The sequence below is a fragment of the Gadus morhua genome, chromosome 8 (genome assembly GCF_902167405.1).
Source record: "Gadus morhua chromosome 8, gadMor3.0, whole genome shotgun sequence".
Lineage (NCBI taxonomy): Eukaryota > Metazoa > Chordata > Actinopteri > Gadiformes > Gadidae > Gadus > Gadus morhua.
In genome coordinates, this window is record NC_044055.1 from 29,283,664 (window position 1) to 29,298,977 (window position 15,314).

General features: G+C 45.3%; 1 pseudogene across 1 annotated transcript in view; it reads right to left on the reverse strand.

The window, feature by feature from the left end:
• Positions 1-11,640, reverse strand: part of LOC115548518 (TSC22 domain family protein 2-like) — a 28,976-nt pseudogene extending 17,336 nt beyond the window's left edge. The window contains exon 1 of the transcript XR_003977607.1: positions 9,174-11,640. The product of XR_003977607.1 is annotated as a TSC22 domain family protein 2-like (transcript). The remainder of the gene's footprint in view (positions 1-9,173) is intronic.
• Positions 11,641-15,314: the final 3,674 nt, after the last annotated feature.

Here is a 15,314-nt window from a genome sequence, read left to right on the forward strand (position 1 = left end):
ACCTGTGCAAGTCTCTGGCCTAGGCTATTGGAAAGCAGAGTTGGTTGGGCCGCATTTGCCATGTCAGCATCATGGACAGCATCGTAGCTCAGCTGACATGGAAAACCATCTGACCTACCAAATCTATGGAACTACCATTCGACTGTTTGGGCTACAATTCCTTTAGAGATACTTTCTTGTGTGGACCCAACCAACGCACCCAGATGCGGCCAGACCAACTCTGCTTTCCGATATTTTGTTTATTTCAAATAGCCTAGGCCAGAGTCCTGCACCGGTCCATTGTTTGAGACCTGCCCCCGCCCCCGCCCGCACCCGGGGCGGGGACAAGCTAAAATCATTCAAATTGATGTGCTTTATTTTTAACTTGCACTATAGGAGCACACTTACCCTCTTGCGCTCCACCTCGAACTATGAGATGGTTAGTGTTACACTTTTCCGGCTGTCGGCTCCCAGACCGTAGTCGAGGAGCATAGGGGAGACGTTCCCTCCAGGGCCGACGCTCTCTCGGGGGCCAAGGCTTCACTTTGACTGACAATGTAGAGGCCACCAATTCTTGACAGGCTGGGTGCTTTATCCTTCCATTATCACAACCGGATTCATTCACTACTTCACTAAACTGACACGCACACTATCGCTTGCTCTCCTCGCACATCCACTCACTCGCTGACGTCAGTCACACACACACATAAACACATACACGTTCTGATAAATAAAATGTATAAAAATACAAACTTAAGATATGTGACTCAAAGTCCTTTGAAAAAAAACACAATAACCCTGTGAAAAAGAGTTTCCTCGACGCACATGGTTGTTGTAAAAAAGCATATTTTTACTTAAAACAAATAGCACAACCGTCGAGTCACTTGCACAACTCAAGCCTCCCTCCAGTCTAAAACTCTGGCCCTCTTAAGGAGCACCAGAATGGGTGTGGCTCAATTAGCTTATGAGCCACAGCTGCAGACTATTACGGCTAACAGCCTGACAGGAACACGTGCATCTTTTAAAACATGGTTCAACAGAGGGAAGATGCCATTCACATCTTCACATTTCCTTCCCCCTCTTTTAAGCTTGCAAACACGGTTTCAAGCGCAGTAGATAAAAAAGGTAAAATATTGTGCAAGTAATTTGTGTTAAAAAAACAGTTAAAAAAGTCTCTCTGGTGACAGGCAATCTTCATTCCAAGATCACTCCTTCTTGGCCAAACACTGCACTCTTCACAGTATGTCCTCCGCCACTGCTGTTCTGCTAAAGCTTGGCAATAGCTCCCCACAAGGCTCACGTCAGCAACAAGGAGTTCCCGAGCTATTCCTCCTTCAGGCTTTGGCCAACCCCACAGGACAGCAGTTCAACTCCACCAGTGATCTCCTCTCCTAGCAGGACTATTCGTCTACCTGCTCACCTTTCACTGCGGTCCACCATGATGCTCCTTGAACAATGCCGAAATGTGGTTCCCCTCCACTCGGCTAGAGGAATCATCCCACCACTGCCACCAAATGTGAAAAAGAGTTTTCTCTATGCACATGGTTGTTGTTAAAAAGCATATTTTTACTTAAAACAAATAGCACAACCGTGCGTGCGTGCGTGCGTGCGATCGTGCGTGCGTGCGTGCGTGCGATCGTGCGTGCGTGCGTGCGTGCGTGCGTGCGTGCGTGCGTGCGTGCGTGCGTGCGTGCGTGCGTGCGTGCGTGTGTGCGTGCGTGCGTGCGTGCGTGCGTGCGTGCTGCGGCTTTGACTTCGAACTTCGAATATCAAAAAAAAAAAAAAAATTCGAACGAATATTAGGCAGCCCTTAATATTCGAACCTGTTATGGGCAGGCCAAGAGGGAGAGACGTCGGAGAACCTGACGCAGTCTATTCATAATATTGTAATGACCACGGAAGAGGCAGTAAATTAAGTATTGATTAGAAACCCTATAACCGTTGGAAAACGTAAGACCGGTAACCATAGCAACGCCGGTAAACAAACCTCGAAAAAACCCAATCCAGGGCTGAATCCGAATACTCATACTTATAGTATGCATTTTGTAGTACGCCACAAATATAGCGCGTCCGAATGCTCAACGGTAGGTCACTACGCTATCCCACAATGCAACCGGAGTCGGGTAACGAACGAAGAAGAGATGGCTGACCCGACACTACCAACAGCAGCTTAGAAAGACGTCGTAGAAAGCGGCGAAAAAAAGAGACATTAAAAAAGTAAAGTAAGTAATTAAGTAAAAAGAGACCTTTTTAATTTAATAGCAACGATGACAAGACGGAAAACAGGTATCTTATCAAGGTAATTTTGCCGGCATCTGAGGGGAGATACGTCATCTCCAAACATCCGGTGGAGTTTCGGCGATGTTCGGAAGTGTTCGGAGGCGTTCTACGCATAGCTGTAGACCGTACTACACTGTGCGCACACTGTGCGTACACAAGTGTAGTACGGTCAAGTAGTAGACACTGAACAGAAATAGTATGTACTAAGTATTCGGATTCAGCCCAGGTCTTACTGAAGGCATTTAATGGTCAAAATATTAATAAATATTCGAATATATTCGAATATTAATATTAATAAACAAACAAACTTCGAATATGATTTTTGGGCAAAAGTCAAAGCCCTAGTGCGTGCCTCTCTGATATTTTGACTTTGGTTTCCCCCAAGGGGTTTTCCTTCAGCACCTTGGAATGTAGGAGGCGTAGAGACCCACAACAGGCATATTTACACTGAATGGGGGGGAAATGGTCGGGTCAGGGGGCCAAATCGATGAACCATGGGGAAAAAAATGGTGCCGGCCGAGGGAACCGAGTGCATCCAACAAATGGCAGCACAGAGGCTCCTCCAAAAGGCTTCTAGCTATACTAGCTCTCTCCTGGTAGGACCGGGAAAGGGTGGCAGCAGCCACATGCAAACCAAGTTGGAAGATCTGCATTTCTACTCGGGATGGGACTAGGGGTGGGAATCGAGAACCGGTTCCTACTCAGAACCGGTACCAACTAACCAATTCCATCGGAATCGTACGCCTCCAACGTTATCGATTCTTCTTAACGATTACGCACCACGTTTTCCGGTTTACGCAAAAAATTTGCGACGACCCTGCGCACGCCGACAACCTTCAAACAACAAGGCAGCATCGTGGAAAGTAGGAAGCGATCGCAAGTCTGGCTCCATTTCACCAAACGCAATGAAAAATCTGCCGTATGTAATCAGTGCAAAGCTATCATTTCGTGTAAGGGTGCAAACACCAGCAACATGCTAAAGCATTTGTCTATCAAGCATGGAATCAAGTCCCAAGAATGCCATGTGTTCAAAAGCCTTCATACGAGTCAAACAAGCTCCACTGGGTCCTCCGTTGACAACGGTAACGTTCACATTACATATCCTGCATTAGCAGCCCACTGTCGTAGTTTTTATTAATAATGCCGACCTATACAAATTTCAGGCATTTTAGATGATCGCCCTCAGGCAGCTGGCCCCTCGACATCAGCTCAAGTTACCCCTTTCACTCCCAGAAAAGGCAGATATGCTTATATTCTTGCATAAGAATTGTTGACGCTCAGTAAAAAAAATAAATCTAAAAGATGTTATGAAGGCATACATTTCATGCCTATTTAATTAGAAAGGGATGTACGTATGTTTACTATTTTGTTTACTTTTTATAACCCTTCCTAGAAAAGTGTTAAACTTTAATTTAATGACGTTTGGTTTAAGCTAGGTAAGGTTAGTCATTACATCTAAAATATGTATATAAAAGTTTAGTGTTAAATCATAATTTAGCATGTTCAATTGTAAGTGTCTTCCTATTCTTTTTTTATTGTCAGTCTAACTTATTTAGACTATATTTTCTTGTTATTGTGTTAGTATGTAGAAAATAAAATGGTTACTTTTGGTGCAGAAGACTGTAGAACTCTTTGCCACTCAATGAACTACTCAGGAATCGGTAAGAGAATTGATAAGGAATTGGATCGATAGGCAGAATCGACAATGGCATTGATATTGATAAAAACGTATCAATTCCCAACCCTAGATGGGACGGAATATTCCATCATTCGTTCTCGAGGGTCAAAATCGATTTGTAACATTTGGACTGATAACATTTTTTCCCATTCAGATATAACGTTTTTCCCAAACCATACCTTTGTTCCCTGGTAACGCCTGAGGGTTTGACTAATACAGTAGGGGGATTATTTGTTTATCAACACGGCGCATGTGCACGCAGAATGATCGCAAAAAGACAATTTGTTTGACCGGTTGCCATGGTTATCTCCGTGTGGTTAATTTGCAGTTGCGGTGTAAATTAGCGATGTTGTCAGTTTACTGTTACATTAAACTGTAATCAGAAACACGGTTATATGCTATATGCTATATGGTATAAAGGCTGGGACAAACTTCAAACTAAAATATGTACACTTTATGTTGGAAGTACAGACCGTCGCGATTCCCATTGAAACGAATGGCGCAGTGATTATTCTTCAAATCGAGCTCTGGTAAATTTTGGAAAAATGAATTAAACTGTAATCAGACAACGCGGTTATATGCTATAGACCCTAGAGTAACTGTGGTATAAAGGCTGGGATAGACCTTAGCTACGACTTGACCACAGGAGGTATTCTAGTCCGCTCAGCTATGAGCCAGAGAGCTAACATTATGCATTGTACATATTTACAATTCGAAATTCGTCCCAGCCTTTATACAACAGATACTCTAGGGTCTATAGCATATAATGCGTTGTCTATTGCAGTTTAATGCATTTTTCACAATTTACCAGCTCTCGTTTTGAAGACCGAATCACTGCGCCATTCGTTTCAATGGGATTCGCGACGGTCTATATTTTCAACATAAAGTGTACATATTTATAATTTTAAATTAGTCCCAGCCTTTATACCACAGATACTATAGGGTCTATTGCATATAACCGCATTTTCTGATTACAGAATAATGCATTTTTCACAACAGACAATTTGACTTTAACTACTTAGCAGGTAGTTGTTTTTTTTACGTTTAAGATATTAAGTGATTTCTTGCAGATGATCCATGGCTGCCTTTGTGAATGTCGGCACATATCGAATAATCTATTATTCGTTCATACCACCCACTGATTATTCGACCATGAAAAATGTGAGCTATTCACATCCCTAATTTCTACTCCCCTTTATTATTGGCATTTAAAATAAAATTAAATCACAGCTTACTAAACTTCGAAAGCACAAAGATAGCGCAACAGCAGGGAGGAGAGTTTAAACAACCCTAACCGGTTGCAGAACACGGAGCCAGATCAGAGGGTGTGGTGATGACGGAGGAGATAATCCCTGCAAGGACACACAGCGAAAGAGCGGCTCTCGGAGCACAAGCCCCTCCTCTCTGAACCGGCCGGTGAGGGATGGGGGATGAAGACTAGCCAGGGAGGTTATTGATCAAACACACGTTGCATGAAGCAAGCTTGAACACTTGCGACAGAGGCAGATGGAACAATCAACAATTCAACTACCGTACACACTTCCTCTGCAAGGCCTTCATTGGAGGAAACTACATTCATACAAATGCTGCCTCAGTGGGATACAGATATAGATATGGTGTCATCCCAAAAGTATGGTATCGAGAGAATGCCACATAACCATACAAACCACGGCCCTTTCTACATTCAAGGTGTATGCATCACAAAGTCAACAACTTATTACCTCCCCAGGTGATGGAATGAATTACTGATGGGACGTTGATCAATAAGAACTTGACTTCTGAAACCCCCATGCACAAAGTAGCACCTAAATACACCTGGAACCAGCCTTTATTGCTGGGGAACAAGGATGAGTGGGAGTAACTGAAAGCTTTCTAACCACTGCCAAAAAAAATAATACCTGAACCTAAAGTTCACTCATCGCAGAACAAGGGTGCCTATCAACACTTCCTCTGAGTCTGAACACATCTGTAACGCCTTGCCTGGCCCGGCATTCAGGCCCCAGCTAAGAAAACAAACCTGAAGACCCACTGAGGCCCTCACACAGGAGGAACATCAGGTAGGCCTACCACCTGCCACACCAGGAAGGCCTACCACCTATGACACCAGGAAGGCCTACCACCTGGAACACCAGGAATGTCTACCGCCTAACACACCAGGAAGGCCTACCGCTTGGCACACCTGGAAGGCCTACCACCCGGCACACCAGGAAGGCCTACCGCCTGGCACACAAGGAAGGCCTACCGCCTGGCACACCAGGAAGGCCTACCGCCTGGCACACCAGGAAGGCCTACCGCCTGGCACACCAGGAAGGCCTACCGCCTGGCACACCAGGAAGGCCTACCGCCTATCACACCAGGTAGGCCAACCGCCTGCCACACCAGGAAGGCCTACCACCTGCCACACCAGGAAGGCCTACCACCTGCCACACCAGGGCGTTGGTTGAATACAATTACTTATTTTTGAGAGAAGTTGTTTTTGGCAAAAGCTGGGGATAAACCAAAATACAAGTGAGTTACTGCGTGATCTAGACTCTGAAGGTATTGCTCTCTGACATGACTCGAAAAGAAAACCTTTTTACCAGCGGAGATTGAACTCCACGCGGAGGCCAATGAAGTAGGAGTGAAGTAGAGTGTCAGTGAGCAATACGCTCAATCCCCACTTACGTGTGTGAGAGAGAGAGCGAGAGAGAGAGAGCGAGAGAGAGAGAACGAGAGAGAGAGAACATGCTGAAGCGACACGCCCCAGTGACAGGTCTCTTATCTGCAGCAAGGAGCAACGGTGGAAATACCACTGCTGGCTCTCTGATAGGACCCTGCTGTCGTAACAGAGCCCTCTCTAATCAGCACTAGCAGTACACAAGTGACAAATAACACAATCCTGACTGCAAAAATAGTTATAATATATATATAAATCATTTAATAGCCATCATTTGATATAAAAAAAATATTCTGTTGCATTTTCAAAAATGTTTTGCATCCATGATGTTTTCAGAACCATCCTCCACACGTAACGTAACGTGGAGCTAAAATTGTACACTCTTACAGTAAGTATGCCAGGCAAGTAGGTAGCTTTCACCTAAAATATGAAAAAAAAAAAACACAGAAGAAAACCCAAAGGCTGCATAAAACAGCTTCTACTCCATCCTTGTCGTCATGATTTTTAAAGAGCTACGGTAAAAGATAGTTTTTCAAATGTCTACTCTCTGAAGAACGGTATTAAAAGCCTCTATTTCAGCAGCTACAAATTAAAGAACTGCAACCAGTTCAATAACATTTATAAAAAGGCAAAAAGTGATTCTAGAAGGAGTAGGGATACAAGAAAAGCCCACAACTTTTGTTTTGCACCCCATGCAAAAAGAAGCAAAAGAAGTCTGATCGTTTCTAGCAATGTACGCATCCACTCTCCCCTCCGTTTGTACTATACAGCTTAAGGGATACAATAGCCAATATCTGTTCCGATATTTTATTTTTGACCTAAAAGACTGTCAAACCACATAACCGGATATTGCAGAAGAATAATACTGTTCCTGGGGTCATTATGACTTGTCTGCCGCCGGACGGTCCACCAATGGGCCAGCCACTAAACACTGGCCAACCAAATACCTATACAAGGCTCTACAACAATATGCACGGCAAAGGTGTTATTTGGGAACTTTTAACTATTTATCCTTCCAGAAACATCCAAAAATACATAACATCATATAAAAAAAAGGTATAAATAAGGGGATTAGAAATTAGAAAACGAGTACACGTTTACACCCCTTTTACTGAGTAGTAAGCATGCAGTGACTAACCTGACAAATAGTCAACGCATATCCAGGGCCATTCAATAGGGATTGACCCATGGGATATAATATCCAACGCAGCTATTTGGGAAAAGAAGGAAGTGGGTTTTCCTTGTGCTATATGAAATTGATATGGCAACGTATGATATATTCCCTTTGACATGAAAATATATTTTTTATGACTTCTGGTGTAAGGCTGACATCCGATGGTCATCCTGCATCACTGAAACCATGGTCCTTTATCTTAGGACAACGTTTGATGTCGTTAAGCTCCAGAATACAGTAAGCAGCCACAGGCCCCTTTGTAGACAGACCACACATTTCCACAGGTTAATGGCTATGGCAGGTATATTATAGCATGAACATGGAAACGATCAGGAATTGTAAAGTACTTTACGTTTCCACCTTCCCCTTAAGCCAAGCCCATCACAGGACGACATAAAATCAAAGGGATTGGAAGACAATCCTGTTTCAAAGATCAGCAATAGACAGAAGTCTTTAAAAACCTAGAAAACATGAAAAGCTAAGCAAGATCCTGCCACCACGGCAAGGAAGCGTTGCCATCTGAAAATCCAATGCAGATCCACTACTGTACATGAGACATTTAGTTGATAAATGTGAAAACGCAATAAACGGTAAAAGCTGGCTAATATAGCTCCACAATCGCCCTCTCAAATGACAAGAAGCACAAGAGAGGAAGGTGGAAATGATAAGAATGTCTCCTTAGGTTTCAGGAAATATGGCAACCAATTAAAAAGTTCATGCACACGTTGGCGAAGACGTTTGGGCCTAAGACTAGTGCTGAGTCAGCCCGGTGCTCAGCTACCCTCCAGCAGAGCACCAGAGATTTCCTGTTTGGAGCCAAGGCCATCGTCTTGAGAAAGTAACTGCAACAGCCAAAAGTAGGGAGTGAATGAGGGGGGGTAGATAAACTTACACGATAGCAGACCCCCTCGCACAGACAAACACCAACTAAAATAGAATATACACCAACTATAATAGTTTGTTTGCGTGATCAACGGTTTCAGTTGAACACTTCCCATTCAACAGGGGCATAGTAACGTATCGCATGTATTGCCTTAACATTCACTCTGTGCCCAAGCAGGATCATTTGTTTCCATATTAAAATAAACCCCTGCATCAAGTTCACCACCTAAATATAAAACAAACATAACAATTATGTGCAAATAGCTTATGCAACTTCCACAACATGCAAAGTTCCCAACATATCTAATGAGAAGAAGGTATCAATTGGTATCAATTTTCGTTAATGTATATATGTTGATTAAACCTACATCAAAGTTTATGATCTCAGTGTCAGAAGTGTGTGATGACAATGTTGACCAAAACCTTGAAGTAGTTTACTTTCTTCCTAACAAAGTTATCAGAGGACATATCTACTGCTGTGAATCCCCAGGCACTGGGCAGATTGGGTCACTTTGTGGTCGTACCTGTCCTCTTCCCCGTCCATGGGTAAGGGAATCCCAAACAGACTGCGGACCGTGGGGCTGGAGAGATGCAGGCTCTCTGGAATTAGAGGCTTCATCAGGTCCTTCCCAGGGACCAGGGCCCCGAAGACCCCGAAAGCTCCCAGTTGACCGCGGGAGAACTGGGCCTGCTTGGCCATTAGCAGACTGGAGGTCATCAGGTTTGGCATGGCTGCACTAGAGGCACTGGGTGCGCCCGTGGGCACTGTGGTGGGCACACTGGAACTGGCGGCAGGCACATTTTGGCCACCAGATGGTGCGTGCTCGAGGTTGTGTGGCTGAAGCTGACCGGGGCTGGTGTACTGACCGCCAGCCTGCTTAAGGGCGGACCCCCCCAGCAGCAGGGAGCCCCCACACCGCCCAACCCACCCCCGGGGGGCGGCGGCAGAAGGCTTGGCGCGGACAGGACAGGTAAAGGTCCTCCTCCCCCTGGACCAGCCATCTCCCCACTTTGCCCAGAAGCAGCGGTCCGTCCCAGCATTTGGGTTATGATGGGAGAGGGGCCTTGTCTCCCAGACTGGGCCAGTGTCAGAGAGGTGGGGGGAGCTTCCTGCATGGGAGACGCATGTAGTTGTTGTTGTTGATGGTAGTATTCTGTCTGGCTGGAGGTTGCAGCCGAGGCCTGCCCGGCCGGTTGACTGAGTGCAGTCTTCTGCATGTTGACACCACCTTGAGACAGGCTGCTGTGCCCGACAGACGGTTGGAGAAGGCCGACGGCAGGCTGCTGAGGGGTGGAAACAGCTATGGACTTGATACTGCTGGAGAAGGCGTTCTGGGAGGCCGTCCCCCCGGGTTGCCCGGTGGCGTAGGCAGCCTGGTGCATCTGCTGCTGCAGAGCGTCCAACGTCTGCATGCGAGATGCCGGGAGCGATAACATCATGTCCGCCAAGGAGCCCAACCCCTGACCAAAGTTTGTTGCCGGGATAACGGCAGAGCCACCAATGTGGCTGAGCCCGCTGTCCCTGTCGAGACTGGGGTCGGGCGCAGCGTTTGCGTGTCGTATGTTATCGACAGACCGACCCATCACGGAGCCCTCTGAATCCTTTTCGTAGAACTCGGTACATGTCCATCTCCCTCTTCGGAAGGGCTCTCCAGTACCATGGTCCAGTTTAATGACCCTGAAGCGTGAACTGCAGCTCACTGTAGCTGTGGTAGAGGAAGGAGTGGAATAAGTCACCGGTGCTACATGGGAGACGTTGACTGACAGGCTTGGAGGCCCACCACCAACACTCACCCCAGGGGGAAGGCGTTGCTGCTGCACGGGGCCTGGCTGAGTGACAAGGGCAGACATCAACGCAGCCCCCGGATCATGCCCTTGCTGACTACTCGAAGCAGAGCCTGCATATCCTATGTTTCGAGAGCCTCCGTTAGGGTTGTTTGGTAATGCAGACAACTGATTAACTTGAGGTATATGTTGCGGTACCATGACGCCAGGTGCGTCAGTCTCTCCGACGTTATTGATTGCTTCCTCTGATGAACTTCTGTCACACACTGGCTCATAATCCGCTCGTGACACGTCGAATATTTCCGATGAGCCGTCCTCGGTCCGCGCCTCGTCCGGGTCGTCCAGGCTCTCCGTGTCGTCGGTGGCGCTGCTGGCCGCCACTTGGGCCTGCGTCACGCTGGTGATCTGGAAACAACTCTTTTTCTTGGCCGGCATTTTCGACATGTTTGCGGACTGTTAACAACTCCCTTATGGTTATCCGTCAAAATGCGCCTAATCAGCCTAGAACCGAGTCGATTAGATCGGGTCTCACGTTTGCATTTATACGGAATTAACAAGTAAACTGCAATCAATACGAATCTGCGCCATCCTCCTCCTTTTTCCAAGTCTCCTGTTGCATTTTATGAGCGCGTAAAATAGACTGCTAGATCGTGTACACTACAGCATCCTGGAGCTTTAGCTGTTAACAGTAATACCTTACAAGGGTTTGCGACAAAAGTTGAGTTCACTCCACAGACCCGGTCCCGGAGTTGTCACCGCGCCGCCCTGCAACGGGAGCTACTGGAGGCTGAGGCTGGCTGAGGGGGCGCAGCCCTCCGTCACCGAGCGACTGGATGCTGAGGCGGGCCGCAGCGGACTGAGGAGCCGCAGCGAAGCTACTGGAGGCTGGGGCGGAATGAGGGACCGCAGCGGAGTGAGGCGGGCCGCAGCCCTCCGCTCCCCGAGCTACTAGCGGACTGAGGGGCTGTAACACTCCCCCTACGTCGGAACAAGTATGGAAGACATCTTCTACAAACAAGTCTTCTTCACCAACTTGGTTAGCATCCTTGTGTTCGTTTAGTAGTCACACCAGCCTAGAAGGCAAGTCCCTTGTGAGGGTTCAAAATGTCTTAAATGTTATACTTTTGGGCAACTGGAATCCTTGCAGCGCTTCCCTTCCTCACTTTGACAAGATGGCTCTGTGTGCGCCGCGCTGCATGCTGGGTACTGCGAGCAACACTACGTAGAATGAGATCGAGAATACGATGCAGTCACTGTGCAGTGCGCCGTCCTCCCTCACACGCACACACACAGACACACACACACACACACACACGCACGCACGCACGCACGCGCGCACACACACACACACACACACACACACACATACACACACACACACACACACACACGCACACACACACAAACACACACACACACACACACACACACACACACACACATGCTCATACATTCAAATAGTTGACTTAATTATTGCGCTTTCCTAAATAGAAGGATAACACTGCGTATAAATAAAAACGCACACACACACACTTTGCATTAAAGTTTCACATCAAGCCCTTAATCACAGGTCAAATCTCATATGAGCTCAGAGCCCTCATGAGCGGGTTAAATGTTCAAGCTTAGCCAAAACCGAATTGGAATAGCAAGACACCATGAACAGTTACAAATAAAGAACAAACAGAAAGGCCCCTTCATGCAGGAACGGCTAGGCGTCTGATAGACGCTGACCATGTAGGAAACAGCACAAAACATTATATTGCAAGCTGCTTTGTGCACTCATTTTGAGCTATTACAGTATGTTTGTTGACATAAGTATGTATGATTGACTGTGATCTATTCTATACTGTATATCTGTTCCACACCACAAGGGGGCGTTATCAGTTTGATAACGGATGTGATATGATTGGTGACGTCATGCCCCCTATTAATATGAATGTTCCGGACTTGATCATTCTCTTAGCCCGCTCCCAACATGAAGGCTGGAAGAGCAGTTTAGTTATTCACTATAAAATAAATATGCCTTGAGGCTGAAGATTAAAACTCTTCTCGTCTACTTTTCTGTTGTTGCACTGTTGGACTCCTGCTGTGTTAGTAATGCTCCTGCTAACAATGTTGAATTAATTAATTAATTAATTAATTAACAAATAAACCATATTGTAAGTATGATGAACAACTGAGCAATAATTTAGACGCTTGGGAGTAATATTGAGAGAATGTATACTGAAGTTATTATTATCTACTGGGTGTCTGTTCTATTATTTAGCTATAAGAACATTAAACCCAGCATTAATATGGAAGGTTAGGTTTAGATGGGGTGATGACTTCAGCATCATGCAATTCTGTTTCGAAATGAACAAATGAACAACAAAAGCCAAATAACATGGTTTCTTTATACTTTAGGGGTACTTTAGATAGCTCAGGTGTACATGTGTGTGAACGGTCCAGGGGACAGTCTATAGTCATGGTGGATACATGGATACGGCTTGTGAAAACGGTCTCAGCTGCCGATAGCCTGACAGCATCACGGAACCCTGGTTGACGGCTACGTGGCTACAAGGCCTGCCCGCCGGACCTGCTTCATCCTCCAGGGCCGGCTGAAGGCAGAGGCCATATAGGCGCTCTGCGAGGCGCGCCCCCTTCTTGCCGACCTTCAAACACCCTGTGGCGGATGGCTTTGTGATGGAGTTAAACATATTTGAACTTTTATTCACGGCTAAAAGAAGCAGAAAGTGCGTGGCTCATCACTGCGCTGCTCTGAACTGATCCGACTGACCGACTGATCACAACGTTTTCCACAATGAAAAGGTCCAAGCCTTGTATTGCGCAATTAGAAAAACTTAGAAAGAGGAGGAGGAAAGAAAAGCCTTAATTTGTAGTGGACTTTGCAGCAGCAGCAGCTACATGTTTCTGCTTGGCTAACTTTATCTACTCTATAACATTCTTGGATCATCTGCTGATGTCCTCAGCTGCTTGAGAATGGGCATCTGATCTCCTCTCTCCTCTCCAGCACCTCAGATGAAACAATGCTTGCGGGTCTAGCAACACCCACCAACACATCAAACACGCAAAAATGCATGTTTATAAACATGCATTTAGTAAGGGTTTAGGGCAGAAGAAACCACGAAGAAGAAAGGTGACGCAAAGACGTTACCGGAGAAAGAGAGCATATTTTTTGCTCCATCTCACATATAACAAACACTAAACTGAGTGAAAGAACGGGATCCTATAATGTTCAGCAACTGTTAGGCGTGGATCTGTGAACTCATGTATTGTAATGATTGTATGATTCATAGTTTTAGAGTATATAAGGTATCTTAAGGTAATTTACATTTCATACAGGGAAAATACTACATCAGGGGTAGTATTTTTTCAATCAATTTTCAGGGTACAAATGTCAGGAAATGTTGTTCATAGATACAGCCCATTGGGAGAATAGCAGGAGAATATCAGGATTTACACATATTTGTGAAAGCAGCTATAGAGATGTTAACAACTTAAGGGGCCAATTTAAAGTCAGCTCAGTAACTGGGGTTCATCTCAGGATCTGCAAATTTGGAAACTACATTAATACAGCGTTTAACATTTAGCTTTAATTGTGACAATAATCAGTTAACCTTAATGTATAAGTGAACTGAGAAATAGTATGTGGTCAATGAATATGGAGAGATAACAGCTTCAGTGTAATCATGAGATAAGAGGCTCCTAGCAGAGGGCTATCAGGAGGTGTAATAAATGACTCACGGGATTCCCTTGTAACAGGGCCCTTATTGTGTAAACCAGATGCCTCGGACACCAGCCTTCCGATTTGCACCTGTGACGTAATTTCCGGTCTCGGAGAACTTATAGCTTTCCCGTTCGTCTTTGTGATTGTGTCATGAAATTGGCTACCTGTTGTTTATTGATATCTACATTAGCCTCTTTAGCAAACCAGCTTGAAAACAAATGACACAACTTTACATTGGATTGCACGCACAGCAAGACCGTACAATGCATTAATTGGTGACCGGATTAAGAAGCAGGGTGATCAAGTGTGTAAGAGCATTTTCAAATTTACATTTAAATGACCAACGTGGTACAAATACCAAGAAAACAAATCTATTTACGGGTACAGCCATTTTTGTTGAAAGCGTCACTGAAAGCTGGGAGATTCCCCCACTTGCAACTCGGAAGGCTGGTGTCCGAGGCTTCTGGATCACACCATTAGGCCCTGTCCACACCTCTATAATATGTCCATGGTCCACACGGATACGATTTGTGTTAAAACGCGGAACTCTTCACCGTTTGGGCCGACCGTCCAGATGTATGGAGTCAGTTTCCTGCCATAATTCAAACCTGAAAAAAAAAGTTTCAAAGGCTTGTAAGTCTGGGTTTGAAAACTCAACACCTTGTAATAAAGGTTTTGCAACACTGAAAAAAGAGATTATAACCTGAAAAAAATAAAACTAAAATTCAAACATCTGTAAACATGATTGTGTGTTCTATTTTATCTTCTTCATCATTTTCACCAACACATTTTCAAAGTTCAAACAATTTCACCAGCGCATTTGCAGAGTTTCAAATCTGGCACTGTTCTAACAGTGTATTTCATTGTTGCCCCGTTTTGAAACCTTGTAAATGGGATTCTGCAAACAGGTGTTCATACATTGAGAAATACGTTTTGAAAGGTTGAATATTTAGTTTTAAAAACTTGTAAAGGTGTACGTTAACGACATTACAACGTATTTTTTCAGAACTGACTTTTCAGCACCGACTTTTCAGAGATTTGACCACACAGGCGCAAGCTTTGAGTCACGTGAATATTGGCAGTGTTCTGACGCCACTCGTTTTGAAACTCCTGACAGTCGAATCTGAAAACGTTCCTGGGGGCGGGACCATTT